A 13,555-nucleotide genomic window follows, 5' to 3' on the forward strand; every position below is an offset into this window, starting at 1 on the left:
TATAGAGTTCAGTAGAAAAACCCACCAACCCCTAACAAGGTAAACGCTACCATGGCAACCGCTCCCCCCACTAACATGGGCCCTCCCACCGACCCATACTGACGCGGATGACGTCACCCGCGCACGCCTGCCGACGCCATCTTGAGTGAGGCGCATGCCAGACCTCGCCAGAATTTCACCCCCCTCCCATCCCCACCATCGTATGAAAGGCTGCTTTTAGCCAGACATCCCGCGAAGGAGAAAGACTTGGCTGTACTATAATCCGGAGGGAGGCGGAATGAGAACATGCCACACACAAGATGGCGGCCGTTGGCTTCTCAGGGAGGAGCGGAAAAGGATTCGCCCCCTAGTCTCTGAGACCGGTGTTGATTGGTCCTCGGCTATCAGCTGTCCAGCAGCGATTGGCTTGAAAGCCTGTCAATAGCTTGAAGCCCCGGCCCAGCCTGTATGTGTGCCATGCTCTTGCCTGGGGAGGGGAGAAAAGGGAGGGAAGCAGAAGGAATAGGGGAAGGGCCTGCACCTCTGTGGGGCCCTGTGCAAAGTGAGCCAGGTTCACTCCTAGAACCTGACCTCGCATGCAGAGCCCATCTTAGGGGTAATAGCCATAGGGAATGCCTGAGGAGCATGGCTTCATGCAGAATGTCCACTGAGTACGTCACCACCTAGGCACTGTCACATAGTCATGTCACCCATCCCCGAGCAGGCTTGCTACCCGTTCTAGTACGTCCAGGAGCGTTTGATGTTGCTGTGATGATCCCAGCTGCTTCAGGCAATCCTTTGGGATACTAATAGTTCTCCAGGGTCCCTTTAACATTGCAATGCCATGATGTTTTGATGCAGTGTATCAAAACATCACAAACTAGAAGTGTCTGCCAAACTGGACAATCTCACAGAAGCATCCTTAGGGGAGGGTAAGCACTTGGAGGAAAATGGAGGAAAATTTTGGATAAGGCACAATCTAAACCTCTGTTAGGAAAAGTGCCCTAATATTTCTAATGCCCACACGTATGAGACACCCCTGCCCCTCAATATTAAGTTGTGTGAACACAAACTTATCTATCTTAAAAAGATGAAGGGCTGTGAAATATTTGATCCAGAGAACATAGACATTTCAACCCTGTGGTTTAGATTATTGTGTTAAATTAACTAAACCAGTATCCCCAGGCACTGTGGCTACCTCTTCTTCAATGTATGTATATTTCCAAGGCTTGTATTAATTCAATGGGCAGGTGCAGTAGTCCACCACAGATGCTTCTGAACTCCATATTCTGTATTTAAATACAGGGAGAGGTTATGGTGGGTGTCATCTGGTGTAGAAGGAAGGTCACTCTTTCTCCTCTCTTCTAGATCTCCTAGTTGCCAAACTCTTCTGCATACTCCCCTCCCTAATTTCAATATTGAGTAATATAGCCAGACTTTCTGATTCAAATACCAGGCAATCTAAGTATTCTGACTGATTACTAACTATGATAAAATCCTGGCATTACCTTCCGGGTATCTCAGCAAGATGTAGCCCCTATAATTATGACATTGCAGTAATGCCCAAAGACAGGATAGGGGAATCATTGTGCTAGATGCTCTACAAACACAGAGTGAAAAATTCTGCTTCTAGAGAACTTGTAATTAACTGCACAGAGGTGCACAGCTGAGCCTGCATGGAGCCCCATTGATGCATGTGTGTGGCAGAAGTAGTACCTAAGGGAAAAAAGATTACTCTGAAGGAATGGAGCAAGGAAGAGGATAACATACGCTAGAGAGACAAGGTGGTTAATATCTTTTATTTGACCAACTTCTGCTGGTGAGAGAGACAAGCTTTCAAGTTACACAGAGCTCTTCAGATCATACACTAATTATGTACACAGCTAGATGCTGTCAAGACTGTTTTTAAACACACACAAAATAGATAAAATAGTTTTCCCTTTTTTAGTGTCAAGGACAACCCAAATCAGCTGGGACATTTGGCAAAATCTGTGGAATTTGTGTGTTGGGTTTTATTTTTGCTTTCTAGTCTACCTGGAGTGGCCACTATCCAGCTTAATATCAGATATTACTGTAAGTCACAAGGAACATCTTCCACTGTTGTCTGCAGTGTTGTTGTAGCTCTATTGGTCCCAGGATCTTAGAGAGACAAGGTGGATGAGGGAATATCTTAAATGGTACCAACTTCTACTGGTTGAAAAAGACAAGCTTTCAAGCTTACATAGAGCTCTTCTTCAGGTCTGGGAAATGTACTTGGAGTGTCACCGCTAAATATAAGGTGGACCAGATTGTTTAGCATAAGTATTTATGGGTATTTAACCCATATTTCAAGGTATCATTCAAGGTGAAGTGGCTTGTCAACAATGCTCCAGTCATGGGGAGTGGAGAGAATGTTTGGGAAAGGGAGGGAGGTGTTAGTGGGTTATAGATTGTTGTAATAAGCCTTAAATCCAGTACCTCTATTCAGTCCATGATTTTTAATGTCTAGCAAAAAGTTCTTCTTTACTTTGTCCAAACCATGGCACAGACATGGATACTAGGTTAGTTCCCCAATATACCAGCCTCTTCATGGGCCACCTTGAAGAAGAATTTCTGGATAAGTGCACCACAAAACCAATAATATACCTAAGATACATCAATGATATTTTCATCCTCTGGACAGATGACCTAAACTCCCTCATATATTTCCACCACCACTTCAACAACTGCCACCCATCCATTAAATTCGCTCTAGAACACTCCTATTCTAGCATCAACTTCCTGAACACCATGATCACCTTCAACAATGGAACCCTACAGACAACTATATACAAGAAACCCACTGATCGCCATATCTGCCTTCACAGATCCAGTAACGACCCCAAGAAATCTGTTATCTACAGCCGGGCACTCAAATATCACAGCATATGCTCCGAATAGAAAGTCTGGGATATACATCTTTACACACTTAAAGCTACCTTCATCAAACAACGATGCTTCCCCAGAGAAATAGATTGCATCTGGAGAGGGGCATCCCAAGAGAACTTGCTTCAATACAGAAATGAAACCCCATCCAGCCATACACCTCTACTTGTCACCTCCCACTGGAACCTGTAGGAGTATCATAAACAATAACAACCCATACTTTATGGAGACCACATCTTGTAAGAAATATTTCCCAAATCCCTGTTCTGGCCTTCAAACAACACCCTCCCCCACCCCCACCCTCTCCAAGCTCATCATCAGAAGCAAGCTCCCCACACACCAGGACATACCAACGCAAAGCAACACCAGACCCTACCAGAATAACAGCTGAAAAACCTGCAAACATATCTCCACTGCTCCGATGATCAACACCCCCCATAACATACCTTTCCAGATCCATGTGGCATACCTCATCCAGTGCACTAAATACCCCAATAACAACTATGTGGGTGAAACCAGACAATCACTACACTCTCAAATGAACTCACACAGAAAAATGATAGAAGACAAAAACACCACATCACCTGTGAGTGACCACTTCACAAAATGATCACTCCATACTTGACCTCTCAGTTCTCATCCTCAATGGAAACTTACACAATACCTTCAAAAGATGAGCCTGGAAGCTTAAATTAATAACTTTGCTAGACACTGAAAATCATGGACTGAATAGAGACAATAGATTTATGGTTTATTACAACTATCTATAATCCCCTAACCCCAGGGCTGGTGCAAGGAAGTTTTATGCCCTAGGCGAAACTTCCACCTTGTGCTCCCCCGTCCCCCGCGGCAGCTAATCCAGCCCCAAACCCGGGGAACCCGCCACCCCCCGTGCCCGGGGAGCCCCCGCAGCAGCTACCCCCCTCCACGGCAGCTAACCCCGCCAGGGGAGCCCATCTCCACGGCAGCTAACCCCGCCTGGAGAGCCCACCCCAGCTCACCTCAGCTCCGCCTCCTCCGCTGAGCACGCTGGCGCTGCTCTAATTGTCCTCCCCTCCCAGGCTTGCGGCGCCAATTGGAGGAGACTTAGAGCGGGGGCTGTGTGCTCAGCAGAGGAGGTAGAGTGGAGGTGATCTGGAGCGGGGAGCGGTTCCCCTGTGCGCCCCCCCCCCCGCCCGTTACTGCAGGTGGCCCTCCCCGCACGCCCCCCCAGCTTACCTCCACTCCACCTCCTCGCCTGAGCGGGCTTTTAGGTGCCCCCAACCACTAGGCACCCTAGGCGGCCGCCTAGTTTGCCTAAATGGTTGCACCGGCCCTGCCTAACCCTCCCCCTCTCTCATGACTTGACAGGTGTCAATGGGCCACTTCACTTTGAATGGTCCCTTGAAATATGTTTATTTATGTTAAACAATCTGTTTTACCTTGTAGTTAGCTGTGACATTCTGAGTACATTTCCCAGACCTGAAGAAGAGCTCTGTATAAGCTCAAAAGCTTGTGTCTCTCACCAACAGAAATTGGTCCAATAAAAGATATTACCTCACTGAGCTTGTCCCACAAGGAACATCAGTCATACATATTTTTTACCTTATTAGGACAAGTTCCCTGAGGTGCAGCTGATAAACCAAGATTCATAGAAGATCCACAAAATCCTGCAAAATGCATGATGTGAGTGCACCATTTTTATCTGACATCATAATACTGTCTAATGTATTCGACAGCAACCCCCTCCTCTGGTTATATGTATGAACCAGGAATTCATTATGCCTAGGTGCTATACAACCACATAACAAAAAGATTATCCCTGTTCCACAGAACTTACCGTCTAAAAACCGATGTTCATTTTACTTATTTCCTTTGGTTGGTAGAGTGATACACAGCACAATTATTTATGTTAAGTATAATACAGTTATTGCTCACACTATCTCTTGTGATTGGCTAAACATAGACTCATAGAACTGGAAGGGACCTCAAGAGGTCATTTAGTCCAGTCCCCTGCACTCAAGGCAGGACTAAGTATTATCTAGATCATCCCTATTATGGAAGGAATTGTCTGTACCGGGGTATACATTGGTGGAGCTTGTGATGTTTCCTGGAAGTACCAAGGGTTGTGAGGTACCCAGGAGGAAGCCTTGCATACACCTGCCACGGGTCAGTACCCCAATTCCTCTGGAAACACAAGCACTGCCCCCCAGGCCTGCACAGGTTCCGTTCCTTCTTGACAGGTTAGCAATAAGCAGACTCCAAGCCTTGATTCCTCTGAGGGTGTGTCTACACAGCAAAGAAAAACCCATGGCTGGCCTGTGGCCAGCCAACTTGGGATCATGGGATTTAGGCTGCAGAGCTGTTTCATTGCTGTGTAGATTTCAGGCTGGAGCCCAGGCTCTAGGACCCTGCAAGGTGGGAGGGTCCCAGAGCTCAAGCTCCAGCCCAAGCCAGGAAGTCTCCACAACAATGAAACAGCCCCGCAGCACTAGCGCTGCAAGCCCAAGTTGGCTGGCATGGGCCAGCAGCGCAGGTATTTCTTTGCTGTGTACATATACCCTGAGTGTCCAGCCCTGATCCATTGGACACATACAGAATCCACAGACTCACTCTTCCCAGAACACTACACCCCATGTAACGATGCGATTCTGGCAGGACCCAACTGAGAGTGCCAATTCAGGACAAATCGCTTAAAACAGGGCAGTTACAGCTTGAGGCTGGAGTTTTTCCACCTCTAAGGCAAACCAAACCAGCCAGACAAAGAGGACTTTGGTCTCACCCCACTGGCTAACCACAAGTCACACAAGCAATTCCCTTAGACACTCCAGTTTCCCAGTATCGCCACCAGTGCCACTCGTTAAGGGGACAAATGGTTATGAAAACCAATACCCCATTAAAAGAAAAAAAGGTTCTCCTGATCCCAAAGGATCAAGCCCCAGACCCAGGTCAATATACAAATCAGATCTTACCCACAAATCACGCTGTTGCCAATCCTTTAGAATCTAAAATCTAAAGGTTTATTCATAAAAGGAAAAAGATATAGATGAGAGCTAGAATTGGTTAAATGGAATCAATTACATACAGTAATGGCAAAGTTCTTGGTTCAGGCTTGTAGCAGTGATGAAATAAACTGCAGGTTCAAATCAAGTCTCTGGAATACATCCACAGCTGGGATGGGTCATCAGTCCTTTGTGTAGAGCTTCCATTCGTAGCAAAATCCCTCCAGAGGTAGGAAGCAGGATTGAAGACCAAATGGAGGCGAGGCATCAGCCTTTTGTGATATTTTCCAGGTGTAAGAACATCTCTTTGTCCTTACTGTGCAAAATTACAGCAAAATGGAGTCTGGAGTCACATGGGCAAGTCCCTGCATACTTTGCTGAGATGCAAGGCATAGCTGCCTTCTCTCAATGGGTCAATTGTATAGCTGATTGTCCCTAATGGGCCATCAAGCAGGCTAGGCAGAGCTAACACCAACTTGTCTGGGAAGTCTCCCAGGAAGCATAGCATAAGTTTGAAATACAGACAGTATAGAGCCAATATTCATAACTTCAACTACAAAATTGATACACACATATAGACAGCATAATCATAACCAGCAAACCATAACCTTGTCTTAGACACCTCATTTGACCCCCTTTATACAAGATTTGGAGCCACTACAGGACTTTTGTTGCAACAATGACCTATATGGTCCCAGATTATATCAATAACGTCACACCCCAGCTTACCAGTCACACCTCAGATCACTGCTCCTCTTAACACACAGCCCTTAGATATGTTTTTAGTGAAAGCAAGAAGAGGTTTATTTAACAAAGCTTAGAGAGTCTAGTGATGGCGAGCAGGATAATGGAAGCAAAGGTATCATACAAAATAAAACCATAACGCATCTTCTAGAGCCTAAACTTTATTAACAAGTTACCCTTTTGTCTATTGAAGTTTAGCTCCCCCAACATCTTTCTTACAGTGCTTAACAGCCAGACTTAGCTGTGATCTTCTGTTCATGAGACAAGTCGCTAGCAGCTTGCCACCTTGGCAAAAGATGCTGGGTGTAGCTCTGTACCCCTAGTTAACCCAAACAATCCATTGTCTTTGCTTGTAAACAGGACACCTCGCTGCTGCTTCCCTGCAGAGATCCTTTCCTATAGATTTCTGCAATTTCTTGATTAGCATATTTCCACATTTGATTAGCATTTTGCTCAGACTCAGTGAGGAAGACAATACAGGATTTACACATAGCCAGACAGATAGATAAGCATCTCTGCCCAAAAGACATTTATCACCTTTGGTGATCAGCCCTCCTTAAGAACATTTAATGTCCAGTATACATACATAACTCCTTACGTATTATCCATATATACATTTTGCAATTATTATAATGACCAATGTGACACAGATTTTCAGTAGAGTTCACCCTTTGGTGAACTATTATATAGATACCAGAATCAGGGGACTCCTGTAATCTATATGCACCCTTTTACCCTCTGCCAGTTGGCACCAAGGGGGTCCCTGGCCACAGGGCTATGGGTACATTTTTTGATGTCTGAAGACATGTTTCCAAAATGCATTTGAGGCATGTATCAACAGCTTACTAATGCATTCCCTCTTATGGCTTATTTCTTAATTTTAGTATTTAAAAATCGTATTCATTAGAAAGCCTTTGGTGTTACTCTCAAATGCCTATCTCAAGGCTCCAAAGTTCCAACCTGTAGTGTAGTGAGCACCATTAAAAAGCCATCATTTGTCAAATAGGCACTATGCAGTTATTATTTTTTATTCTAATTCCTGTCCTAGAGAAACACCATGATACCTGCTGGCAAATGTTGGTTTCAAAGGAGACCAGTTATAACAGAATTGATAGTCTTTTTACATGGGTTGCTAGCTATGAATTTTTACCATGGACCCACCAAGCTAGTGACTCCAAATTTTGGTGCTGATTATCAGCTACCTTGCTAATAAAATGCCTTCAGATGGCCATTGAGGCTCTACCACCACCACTGCAGCAAGAAAAGAGTAAGGCTCCAATCCTGCAAACACTTCCACACATGCTTAAACTTTCCATGACTACACATGTGCCTAACTTTACTACCGTGAGCAAGTGTTTGTAGGGTCAGGGCCCTATTCAGAATTCCTGTGACTTTAGGGCCAGATCCTTCTTTCATTAAAGTCAATAGCAAAACTCCCATTGACTTAGAGCAGTATCAAGCCCATAGTAAGTATCGTTCTCTAAGAATTGGTATAGACTCTGACCAAAGCAACATTATAAAACATGCACTGATGATGCAATTGGTGGTCATATCAACATACACAAGTTAAAGATGTATTTTAATTTTTAGCTCCTTGGAGAATTATCGATTTCCACACAAAAATCACTTCATGCATAAAACCTGGAAAATCCTTTAACATTTTAATTCTGCAAATAAAATAAATATTTTTAAGAACATAAGGATGGCTGTGCTGGGTCAGACCTATGGTCCATCTAGCCCAGTATCCTGTCTTCCAACAGAACCCAGTGCCAGATGCTTCAGAGGGAATCAACAGAACAGGGTAATTTTGAGTGATCCATCCCTGTCATCCTGCCCTAGCTTCTGGCAGTCAGAGGTTTAGGGACGCCCAGAGCATGGGGTTGTGTCCCTGACTATCTTGGCTAATAGCCGTTGATGAACTTATCCTCCGTGAACTTATCTAATTTTTTTTTTTAACCCAGGTATACTTTTGGGTTTCACATCATCCCATAGTAACAAGTTCCACAGATTAATTGTGCATTGTGTGAAGTAGTACTTCCTTTGGTTTGTTTTAAACCTGCTGCCTATTAAACTCATCAAGTTACCTCTAGTTCTTGTGTTAAGTGAAGGGGTAAATAACACTTCCCTATTCACTTTCTTCACACCATTCATGGTTTTGTAGACCTCTTTCATATCGCCCCTTAGTCGTCTCTTTTCTAAACTGAACAGTCCCAGTCTTTTTAATCTCTACTCACGTGGAAGCTGTTCCATATTCCTAACTACTTTTGTTGCCCTTCTCTGTACTTCCTCCAATTGTAATATATTGTTTTTGAGATGAGGTGACCTGAACTGCATGTAGTACAGTAACTCCTCACTTAAAGTTGTAGTTATGTTCCTGAAAAATGCAACTTTAAGTGAAACAATGTTAAACGAATCCAGTTGTCCCATAAGATTTAATGTAAATGTGTGGGGTTAGGTTCCAAGGAAATTTTTGGGGGCAGACAAAAGGCATTATACTGTATACTGTACAGTACTGTAGTTGGGAAGTGCCCCTGGCTTACCTCACACAGGCACAGCCCGCTGCAGGCAAGGACGCTAGAAAGCACCTTTGCAGCAGCAGCTTCCCCGGAGAACAGGCTCGGATTTTGCCAGGGATACTCCAGGCCCACCTCTTCCCACCCCCACTCCACCTCCTCTCCGGAGCACGCCACATCCCTCCCCCCCAAGGTCCTAAGCGCCACCAAACAGCTGTTTAGCAGCGCTTAGGATTTTCTGGGAGGGAGGGGGAAGAGTGGAGACGCAGGGCTTCCCCACTCCTGACCCTCCCTCCCAGAAAGTCCTAAGCGTGAAGTGCTGGGAGGGAGGGGGAAGAGCGGAGAAGCCCCGCGTCTCCACTCTTCCCCCTCCCTCCCAGAAAATCCTAAGCGCTGCTAAACAGCTGTTTGGTGGCACTTAGGACTTTCTGGGAGGGAAGGGCAGGAACGGGGAAGCGCCGTGTCTCTGATTCTCTCCCTCCCTCCCAGAAAGTCCTAAGCGCCACCAAACAGCTGTTTAGCAGCTTTTAGGATTTTCTGGGAGGGAGGGGGAGGAGTGGAGACGCGGGGCTTCCCTGCTCCCACCCCCATCCCTCCCAGCACTTCGTGCTTAGGACTTTCTGGGAGGGAGGGGAAGGAGCTGGGAAGCCCTGAATCTCCGCTCCTCCCCCTCCCTCCCAGAAAGTCCTAAGCACCGCCAAACAGCGGTTTAGCAGCACTTAGGATTTTCTGGGAGGGAAGGGGAGGAGTGGAGACACGGCGCTTCCCGGCTCCTGCCCCTCCCTCCCAGAAAGTCCTAAGCGCCGCCAAACAGCTGTTTGGTGGTGGGGGAAGCTCTGGGAGGGACGGGGAGGAGGCAGAGGAGCAGAACTTGTGCAATGCTTCCTTGTAAAGTCGCTGCTCTTCCACAGAATCTTACAAGGAGGCAGCCAAACGACATTATAAGGAAGCATTGCACAACTTTAAATGAGCATGTTCCCTAATTGAGCAGGGACGTAACATTGAAACAACGTTAAGTGGGACAACATTAAATGAGGAGTTACTGTATTTAAGGTGTGGGAATACCATGGATTTATACAGTGGCATTGTGATATTTTCTGTTTTATTATCTACCCTTTCCTAATGGTGCCCAACATTCTGTTAGCTTTTTTGACTTCCATGGCACATTACATAAGAACATAAGAACGCCGGGTCGGACCAATAGTCCATCTAGACCAGAGGTTCTCAACCTTTTTCTTTCTGAGCCCCCCCCCCCCCCCAACATGCTATAAAAACTCCACTGCCCACCTGTGCCACAATAACTGGTTTTCTGCATATAAAAGCCAGGGCTGGCAGTAGGGGGTAGCAAGCAGGGCAGTTGCCTGGGGTCCCATCCTACAGGGGCACCCACAAAGCTATATTGCTCAGGCTTCAGCCCTGGGTGGCGGGGCTCAGGGACCTGGGCTTCAGCCCCATGCGGTGGGGCTTTGGCTTTCTGCCCTGGGCCCCAGCGAGTCTAATACTGGCCCTGCTTGGAGGCCCCCGTGAAACCTGCTCGAGGCCCCCTAGGGGGCCCCGGATCCTTGGTTGAGAACCACTGATCTAGACCACTATCCTGTCTTCCGACAGCGGCCAATGCCAGGTGCTTCAGAGGGAATGAACAGAACAGGTAATCACCCATTCCCAGCTTCTGGTAAACATAGGCTAGGGACACTTCAGAGCATGGTTTTGCATCCCTGGCCACCCTGGCTAATAGCCATTAATGGACCTATCCTCCATGAACTTATCTAGCTCTTTTTGAACTCTTGTATAGTCTTGGCCTTCACAACATCTTCTGGCAAGGAGTTCCACAGGTTGACTGTGCGTTGTGTGAAAAAACACTTCCCCTTGTTTGTTTTAAACCTGTTGCCTATTAATTTCATTGGGTGACCCCTAGTTCTTGTGTTATGAGAAGGAGTAAATAACACTTCCTTATTTACTTTCTTCACACCAGTCATGATTTTATAGATCTCTATCATATCCCCCCTTCGTCATCTCTTTTCCAAGCTGAACAGGGCTAGTCTTTTTAATCTCTCCCATATGGAAGCTGTTCCATACCCCTAATCATTTTTGTTGCCCTTTTCTGTACCTTTTCTTATTCCAATATATCTTTTTTGAGATGGGGCGACCAGATCTGCACGCGGTATTTAAGATGTGGGCGTACCATGGATTTATAAAGAGGCAATATGATATTTTCTGTCTTATTATCCATCACTTTCCTAATGATTCCCAACATTCCGTTAGCTTTTTTGACTACCACTGCACATTGAGTGGATGTTTTCAGAGAACTATCCACAATGACTCCAAGTCTCTTTCGTGAGTGGTAACAGCTAATTTAGACCCCATCATTTTATATATATAGTTGGGATTATGTTTTCCAATGTGCATTACTTTGCATTTATCAACACTGAATTTCATCTGTCATTTTGTTGCCCAATCACTCTGTTTTGTGAGATCCCTTTGAACTCTTCGCATTCTGCTTTGGACTTAACTATCTTGAGTAATGTTGTATCATCTGCAAATTTTGCCACCCCACTGTTTACCCCTTTTTCCAAATAATTTATTAATATGTTAAACAGTACTGGTCCCAGTACAGACCCCTGGGGGACACCACTATTTACCGCTCTCCATTCTGAAAACTGATAATTTATTCCTACCCTTTGTTTCCTATCTTTTAACCAGTTACTGATCCAGGAGAGGGCGTTCCCTCTTCTCCCATGACAAGTTACTTTGCTTAAGAGCCTTTGGTGAGGGACCTTCTCAAAGGCTTTCTGAAAATCTAAGTACAGTATATCCACTGGATCACCCTTGTCCACATGCTTGTTAACCTTCCCAAGAATTCTAGTAGATTGGTGAGGCATGATTTCCCTTTACAAAAACCACGTTGACTCTTCCCCAACAAATCATGTTCAACTCTGTGCAGGGGTGGCTCCAGGCACCAGTGCAGCAAGCGCGTGCCTGGGGCGGCAAGCCGCGGGCGGTGGCGTATCAGTCGCTGTTAGGACGGCAGTCAGGCAGCCTTCGGCATCATGACTGTGGGAGGTCCGCCGTTCCCGCGCTTCGGTGGCAATTCGGCGGCGGGTATGAAGGCGTGGGACCAGCAGATCACCCACAGAAACGCCCCCGAATCCATGTGACCAGTGGACCGCTCGCAGGTGTACCGCCGAAGGCCACCTGACTGCCATGCTTGGGGCGGCAAAAAACAGAGCTGCCCCTGACTATGTGTCTGATAATTCTGTTCTTTACTATAGTTTCAACCAATTTGACTGGTACTGAAGTTAGGCTTACTGGCCTGTAATTGTTGGGATCACCTCTGGAGCCTTTTTAAAAAATTGGGTGTATGTTTTCAAAGAACAATCCATGATGACTCCAAGCTCTCTTTCTTTAACTCCTCAAAAGTCAGAAATTGCAATTGCATTAGTTCAATGTCTGTTTTAACCAGAATGGGATACAGTCTAAAAAAAAAGGAGGGGGAAAATCATAACCCTTGTGCTATTTCAAAACTTCAAGCAATGTCCCTACCTCTTATCATTAATATTCCCCTTGTTCATCTTCTCCTGAGCTATTATTCTGTGCTGTGTTTTGTCTTGTCTCATTTCGTTTAGGTTGTCAGCTCTTGAGGGCAGGGGAAGTGTCTTTTATCTCTGTTTGTAAAGCAGCTGGTGAAGTTATGTTGCTGTGTAAGTGTTTTGTCATAATAATAGCCCTAAATCTTAATAGAAATCTGAAATGGAGTCTCAGCCTTCTGCACCTGAACCTCCATTCTGGGCCAGGCTTTCAGGGATACTCAAGAGTGGTACAGTTCATCCTTCTTCCAAGGCTGATCTCATATCGGGGGTTACCATGTTTACCATATGGGGGTCTATTGTTCAGTGATTAGAAGAGAGGCCCAGCAGTCAGGACTTGTGCGTCCTTTTCCTGGTTTTGACAATGACTTAGGGCATGACCTTGGGCAAGACACTTAGTGTCACATGGTAGGCGACCCTTACATGGGTGTACAAGGGAAGAATAGAGAACAAAGAGCTCCCCTACCTCCTGTGCTCTCCTGAATGCCTCCTGCCATTCCCCAAGAGGAGGGACAACTCCACACTGGCCTCAATGCAAGCCTGTGATTTAATGGCACAATTCAGCCCTTCCTCCTCCTTGTGCCTCAATTTCCCCATCTGTTATAATGATGTTAGCATCCATCTCAGAGATAATCTAGGTGTGATATTATAATGATTTTAGTATTTAACACAAGGATGTTGTAAGAATTAATATATGTAAGAACTCTGGGTAAAGAGAACAAGTACAAAGTTGTATTATCACCAGTGAAACTATAGGGATGCAACTTCTAGCATGTACAAAGCTAATTTGATGTAACTCCATCTTGCTAATTCAGGTATTTCATACATCATCCTACTATTCATGTATACT

This window comes from Malaclemys terrapin, chromosome 2, assembly GCF_027887155.1.
Source record: "Malaclemys terrapin pileata isolate rMalTer1 chromosome 2, rMalTer1.hap1, whole genome shotgun sequence".
Lineage (NCBI taxonomy): Eukaryota > Metazoa > Chordata > Testudines > Emydidae > Malaclemys > Malaclemys terrapin.